Below are 7,361 nucleotides of genomic sequence, written 5' to 3'. Positions count from 1 at the left end.
AGCTACCTAAAGGTTGACCCACCTCAAAAAAGCCCTCTTAAAAAACACTAAATGCAGAAACACTCATGAACAAATAACCTAATTACATAAATAAATAATCCCTATTCACCAACATAAAAAATAAATAAATAAATTTAAAAAAAATAATTTGCATAAGTACAGATATATTTTGCCGTGTGTGCTCTTCTTTTTCAAGAATCGCCCAAGTCTTTCTTTTTGACAGCTTTGTTTTCCCCGAGTGGGGAAGTGCACCAGTCCTGGAGGTACTGCAATACCAGGTTGATGCGTGGAGTGGACAGAGCAAGCTCCCATTCCATCTCCCTGTTCCAAAAATCAATTTAAGATATGGTCCCCAGATAGAGGACGTATCGGATATTAAACTGATAAGAACAGATTTTTTTTTTTTTTGAACGGTCTCCACATCTCCCCTTACAACCGTCCCTTTCCTCCAGCAAGGTAGTTTATACTACTTGCAACTATACGCCAATTAGTTCTCCAATTAAAAGTTTGTCACGAATTAAAATAGAATTTGGTTAAAAAACTGTCAAAAGAAAGACTTTGAGCTAAAGCTCTCCCTAACCCAGATTGGTTAAACAGTTAGCGTTCGCCAGTTGTCTTGTTGCCAAATCTTTTCTGCTTCTTGTTTACCCTTGTCTTTGGCATCAAGACAGTAATATGTGTATAAATAACACAACGCTAACTTCACACACTCCTCTGGAGTTATGTTTTTGTGCTGTAGCACTAGTAGTGATCTAGCTTTCCACAAGGCTTCTTTTGCTGTAGATGTGATTTGGTAGAAAAGTATTTTTTCTTGTTTCCCTCCTCCCTCCTGTATCCCTGTCAAAATGGATTTGAAAGTTAAAGTCTGCTTTCCTGTGAGAGCGAAGGTCAGTACTTCAAGTTTTGCCGACACTTGTTTGGCAAACGCGCAATTCCAAACAAAATGTAGTGTTGATTCGTCTTGCATACATTGTTCTCTAGGGCATGTTGCTGTTTTGGCAAGTTTTCTCCTGTGCATGAAGGATTTCAAAGGCAGTGCGTTTGTTAGTAGCTGCCAGTTTATGTCTCTTTGGGTGTTCGTTATTTTTGCTTTCGCAAAGGTTTTCCAAACTTTGTCTAGTTTGTTTCCCCCTAGGTTGCCCACCGGTTCCGGGGTTTCATTTAGTCTTTTTTGTTTTAGTATGTCTCTGGGTTCCACCCATATTTTTGTTAAGAGTTCTTGATCTTCCACTGTTGGCAGGAAATTGCTGATGCTTTTATAGAAAAAAGGCGTTTCCATTGCTTTTGGTAGTGTATTACTTCTCGGTATTATCTTGTGCTTTTCCAATATGTTCGCTATTGCGTACCTTATGAAAGGCGCTGCCATCGATGCTGAGTGCTTCAGCGTGTTTAAGCAAAACCCTACATAGTGTCCTGTAAGGAAGTCTTGTATTTCTGGTACACCCCTTCCTCCTCTCTCCTTTATTTTGTACATAGTCTTTCTTGCGACGCGGTCCATCTTTGAGTTCCATAAGAAGTAGAACATCAGTCTTTGTATTTTTCGCGTCTGCTTAATTTTTGGTGGGAAGATCAGTGCCAAAAACAGCAACAGCGGTAGGATGACTGCTTTCATGAGCAGCACTTTCCCTTCTATCGTTAACTGTCTCAAAGCCCAGAAATTGATTTTTTTCTCTATTTTCTGCGTTGTGCTTTCCTATTGTTTTGTCCCGTCCATCTGTTTGTCAAACAGCAGTCCCAGTATCTTCAAACTGTCTTCTGTTTTGTTTACGGGGCATGGAGTGAGATTGTTCCATGTTCCTATCGTTAGTAGTTGGCACTTGTGTTTGTTCAGTTTGAATCCTGCCGCTTTGCAAAAAAGTTCAGTCTGTGTCACGACCTGGTTCACCGATTTGGCATCTCTGCACAAAGCTGTTACGTCGTCCATGTACCCTATGGTTTTTTCTTGCTCTGGGGTCCCTGGCACTGGGGCTCCTGCCATGTCTTTATGTGACTTCAGCCTGATATGTAAGGGTTCTACCGCACAGATGTACAGAAGTGCTGATAACGGACATCCCTGTCTAACCCCTGATAGTATTGGAATTTGTTTAGTCAACTCCCCGTTGATGCAGACTTGACTATAGACTCCAGCGTATAGCGTGGAGATGTGTGTTAGAAAGGGTTTTGGGCAACCCATTTTCTCCATTATCTTCAACATAAATGGGTGAGAGACTCTGTCGTATGCCTTTTCAAAATCTAGGCTTAGAACCCCCAAAGGTGTTCCTCGATCTTTTGCTGATTGTATCGAGTCTCGAACGATCAGCAGGCTTTCATGTATACGTCTGCCCGGGACAGCGCACGTCTGGTCTGGATGTACTAAGTGCCTGATTACTGCTCTTAATCTGTTAGCAATAATTTTTGCTAATATTTTGTAATCTGCATTTAGCAATGTTATCGGTCTCCAGTTTTTGACGTCTGCTTTGTCCCCTTTTTTGTATAGCAAAGTGATGATCCCCTGTTTCATGCTGGGGGTTAGTTCTCTAGTTTGGAAGACCACGTTCACTAGTTCTAGTACTGCCGGTCCTAGGATATCCCAGAAAGTGCTGTACCATTCGCATGGCAGACCATCACTTCCCGGTGTTTTCCCCTTTGCAGCACTCATCACCGCTTTGTGCGTTTCTTGTAACGTGAATGGCTCGACCATGTCTGCTTTTTGATCGGTACTTATGTTGTCTTGAACAGCTTTTCCGAAATCAATTGTCTGTTCTTCGTCCAACTGTTTTGGAGAATACAAGTCTGCGTAAAAGAATTGTGCTCCCTCTAGCAATCCTGATACTGTGTTCCTTGTTTCCTCCCTTGAGTCTCTGAATTCAGAAGGTAAAACCTTCTGATGTTGTGCTGCTTTGAAGAAGAAACGTGTGCATTTCTCGTTCTCTTCAAATTCTTTCACCCTTGAGTTGAAGATAATAGTTTTCCCTTTATCATGCATCCATTTCTGGATTTTGTCTTTTATTTCTTCTAGGTCATCTTGGACGTCTACCCCTCTCTCCTGTAGTAAGTGTAGTGTTTGTTGTGTGCCTAACAGGTTTCTGTAGGTCTCATTCCGTTTTCTTGCTGCCGTGTGTCCGCTCTTTTTAAAGAACTCCCTGGTTCTTTCTTTAATGTCCTCCCACCACTCTCTTTTGTCTTCGTATAACATATGTTGAGATACCCAATCCTTTAGCAATGGTCTGTATTTTTTACAGATTTTTTCGTCCTGTAAGAGGTTTACATTAAGTGACCACGCATTGCGTTGTTTTGGAGTGTACTCCTTTAATGTTATTTCTGTGGTGATTAGGTGGTGGTCTGAGAACAGATTTGGTTTCACTTCGGTTTTGTTGATGCCGAAGTTTTTGGATGTGAATATAAAATCTATACGGGACTGTACCAACCCATTTTCAGCTCTATATGTTAAGGCTGTCCCCGGTATATTGCCAGATGCATGTGTATCAGTTAAGTTTAGGTCACTTATGATACTTTTGAGTATTTTGGACGATGGGTCTCGGTTCTTCGTCGTTGCTTGCGAACCTGTCCGCACTCGGTCTTCTTTTTGTATTGTGCAGTTGAAATCTCCCGCTATGATTAGAGGAGTGTTTCCGGTGCAAAAATTGCGTAGTTCTTGTAACAGAGCTATGCGTTCTTGTTTCTTTGCATCTGCGTATACACTTAAAAGATTGTGTTGGATACCGTGCCATGAAAAAAAACACTTGTAGTATCCGACCAGGATGTATTTCCACATGCTTTGTCTGTGGCTACGTGAGTTTTAAACAAGATTGCTGTACCCGCGTTCTTGTTTATGTTGGAGCCTGACCAAAAGGATGGTCCGCTTGTCCAATCTTTTTTTCATCCTTTGTTGGTTGCGTCCCAGCTTAGACCACATTCCTGCAAGCAGATGATGTCGCACGGTATTGTGGTTAAGTATGCTAGTAATGCTAGTCTTTTTGTAATATTATTTATACCTCTTACGTTTAGTGTTGCTATTTTTAAACCCCCCATTATTGTTTTTTGGGTTGTGTTGTTCTTGTCTCTTTGACTAGATCTGCTTCTAGCTCTGGAAGCTTCTTTTTCCATTTTTCTGTAAGCAGATGGCGTTCTATGTAAGCTATCTGTATTTTCTTCTTCTTCATTGTCTGAATTTTCTGAAGAGTCGCTGAGGCATTCCAAGGGAGTGTAGGACCCTTCTCTTGTGTCTTTGTCTTGTGTGTCTTTTTTGCTTAGCTCTGAGGTTGTTGGGGTATTATTTCTGCTTCTTGTGGTGGTTAACTTTTTTCTATGTTTTTTCCTTTGCGTTGTCCACCCTTCTTCCTCTTTGTTTTGAGAGAGGATGTATTTTGTTTTTGTAGCTAAGGCTTCACCCGCCTCCACCACCTGTTGTAGTTCTGCCAGGTTAGGGGTTAGCGATAGCCTTAGGCAGTCCGCTTCTTGGGAGAGTTGGGTTTCTTCTATTTCCATCTTGTCCTGTATTTCTTGCAGGGGGGGAGTTTTTTCGCTGTTAGTTGCATTATACCCAAAGTCCTTTGGTGATAAAAAAGGTAGTACGCTTGGGTGCATCATCGCTAGGTTTAGAGGTCCAGATTGGGTTTTCTCACTACCTCTGCTTTTTTAAATGACTTAAAATGATTTCGCTGCTTAGGGTGTTATTTGTTGCTCTTTTTTGTGTGTCTGGTATCTGTCATTATTCGTGTTGCTTTCACCTGTTGAGTCAAAACTTGACAGCATGAGTCCTGGGGTACCACTTTTTTTATTCTTGTCCTGTTTTAGGGACCCACTCGTGCTCAAAATATTTTTTATAACAAAAGCCGGAAAAATCCCATTTTTCCATGCTTCGCTAGTATTTGGTTCGTTTTCACCACTAGAGGGCGCTTCGGTGCTCTTCCCCTGCTCCTCTGTGCTCATCGGGTTCTCATTTTGTTCCTCAGCCCGTGCGTGGGCTTTTTTCTGCTTTTTTCCCTTTCCTGATTCGGGTGCATTCTCATCGCCACATCTAGGTGGCGTGCCTGCTGGATGCTCTTGCTTGGAAGCACCCGCTTCCATTGCCTCTCCGTTTTCTTCTTTATTTTCTTTTTGTGTCTTACTCGTGATCATGTTTTTGTCTGCTTGTGTTGTTATAAACGCTTTTGGGCCCAATAATCTGTCTTCTCTTGAATCTGTATGGTCATTATTTATGTCTTCGCATAAATTGTCTTGGTTATTTTTCTCCTGTTGTAAAATCTCGTTTAAATCAAAGTCTACATGCATGTTTTCCAATTCTTCTTCTGCGCTGATGTCCCCGGTTTTTTTGACTGTCTGCGCATATGATAATTTGCGTTGTGGGCATATATCTGCGTAGTGTCCTTTCTGTTGGCATTCGGTGCATTGTAGTGGCTTGTCACATGCTGCCACTTTGTGGTTTCTACTTGCGCAATTTTTACAGGCGTCTTTTGGGCAGAATTGGTTCACATGGCCAAAATTTCTGCAAAATCTGCAGAACAAAGGTTGGCTTGGATAATATAAGTAGCCTTTGTGCTTGTTAAATTCGAACATGGCTGGTGGGTGTCTAAGCCCCCCTATGCCGTTCGCATCTTTTCTTAAAACTACTGTAAATCTTCTATTCCCATTAAAAATATTGTATTTGTTTGGAGTGGACAGAGCAAGCTCCCATTACATCTCCCTGTTCCAAAAATCAATTTAATATATGGTCCCCAGATAGAGGACGTATCAGATATTAAACTGATAAGAACAGATTTTTTTTTTTTTTTTGAACGGTCTCCACATCTCCCCTTACAACCGTCCCATTCCTCCAGCAAGGTAGGATGTGCTACATTGCGACTATATGCCAATTAGTTTTCCAATTAAAGGTTCTCACGGGTTATCCGTGTATTGGTTTAGAAACTGTCAAAAAGGGAGGCTTAGAGCACGGTCTCCCTAGACGCTTGTGCCCGAGCCTGACTTTGTCGACCTTTTCCGCTGGAAAGGAAACAGGTCGTGTTAAGTTATGGTGTACATTACTTACGTATCCTCGTCATGCCGCCTCGCGTGCGGCCGACGATTCCTTCGTTTTCTCCACTCAGAGGTGGGTCCTGTTTGAGAAAAAGCACAAGAACATGTTGTGTAAATGTACGTTTACTCACTCTCCTTCGTCGTTGCTGTCGTCCTCCGGCCCGTCGATGATTGCGTAGTCTCTCAGGAGGCTATGGACCATCCGGCGGCAGGATTCCGTCGTCATCTCTTTCTTCCCTACCACCAGGCGGTTTCTGGAAAATAGGAGCACATGTTTTACGCAGCACAGGATTCTCCAGCAGGCCTGCATGTCTTCCTGTGCGTGGGTCCCAGGGAACAAACCGTACATCACTGCGTCGGCATTGATGTTTGCTGTCGGGATCGTGCCCCCTAGTTCCGTGGCCAAGTCCTGCATCAAGTTGCGTGCGTAGGGGCAATCCCATAGGAGGTGGTACTCTGTCTTGTCCGCCGTGCAGTTTTTGAAGCGGTTGAGGCCTCTGGCGTGCATGAACGCTCGCACCGGTAGACCTCCCTGGATGGCCATCCAGGCTACGTCTTAGTGCTTGTTCGTGAGCCGTTTCGATGCCACATTGCCCCATACGCGCTCTGCGGCCTCTGATTATAGGGTCCTGATCTGCTCGCAAACGTCCCTGTCACGAATGCTTTTGTGGATGGCCCCATTCTTCCACTGGTCCGGCGCCGCCGCCTCCAGCTGGAATTCCCGTACAAAACGCTCCGCCTCAGCGTTGTACCAGGGGGCCGTCCAGTTGTATGGGATCCTGGCGTCCCACACCACCCATCCCAGCCTCCGCCATACCGGGAGTAGGAAAAAGCGGGCCATCAGGAAGCCTACGTGACTTTCATCACTGCTCCTCAGCGTGAGCCTCACGCAGTTGCAGGTGAAGAAGCCTCTCAGCATGGTGGGGATGGCCGGCACCCCCTTCCCGCCTTTGTTGTGTGTCTTGATCATGGTTGCTCTCTTCACCCTATCCATCTTGGAGTTCCAGATGAAGTAGAATACCATCCTCGTGATGGTTTTTGCGGTGGACTTCGGCACTGGCCAGACCTGTGCAAGGTACTGTAGGACCGGGAGCACGTCGTTCGCCAGAGCCAGCGTCTTCCCCTCTATGGTCAGCCTCCGCAGGCTCCATAGCCCTAGTTTTTGTTTGGCTTTCGCCACGCGCTCGTCCCATGACCTTTTCGCGGCCCCTTCGTAGCCGAACCACACACCCAGGATTTTCATGTGGACCGGTCTGATGGGCAAGGGCAGAGGGTCATACGTTGGGTCCCAGTCTCCGAAGAGCATGGCCTCTGACTTGGTGCAGTTTATCTTGGCCCCTGATGCCTTGCCGAAGTCCTCGCAGGTC

General features: G+C 44.5%; 2 pseudogenes; both read right to left on the bottom strand.

The window, feature by feature from the left end:
• Positions 1–241: 241 nt before the first annotated feature.
• LOC138460395 (U2 spliceosomal RNA) lies at positions 242–417 on the bottom strand (annotated as a pseudogene).
• Positions 418–5,594: 5,177 nt separating this feature from the next.
• LOC138460405 (U2 spliceosomal RNA) lies at positions 5,595–5,763 on the bottom strand (annotated as a pseudogene).
• Between the last annotated feature and the right edge of the window lie 1,598 nt (positions 5,764–7,361).

This window comes from Ambystoma mexicanum, chromosome 4p (genome assembly GCF_040938575.1).
Source record: "Ambystoma mexicanum isolate Mex_15411 chromosome 4p, UKY_AmexF1_1, whole genome shotgun sequence".
Lineage (NCBI taxonomy): Eukaryota > Metazoa > Chordata > Amphibia > Caudata > Ambystomatidae > Ambystoma > Ambystoma mexicanum.
Note: the sequence above shows the minus strand (reverse complement) of the source record. Positions and strands in the feature narration are given on the sequence as shown.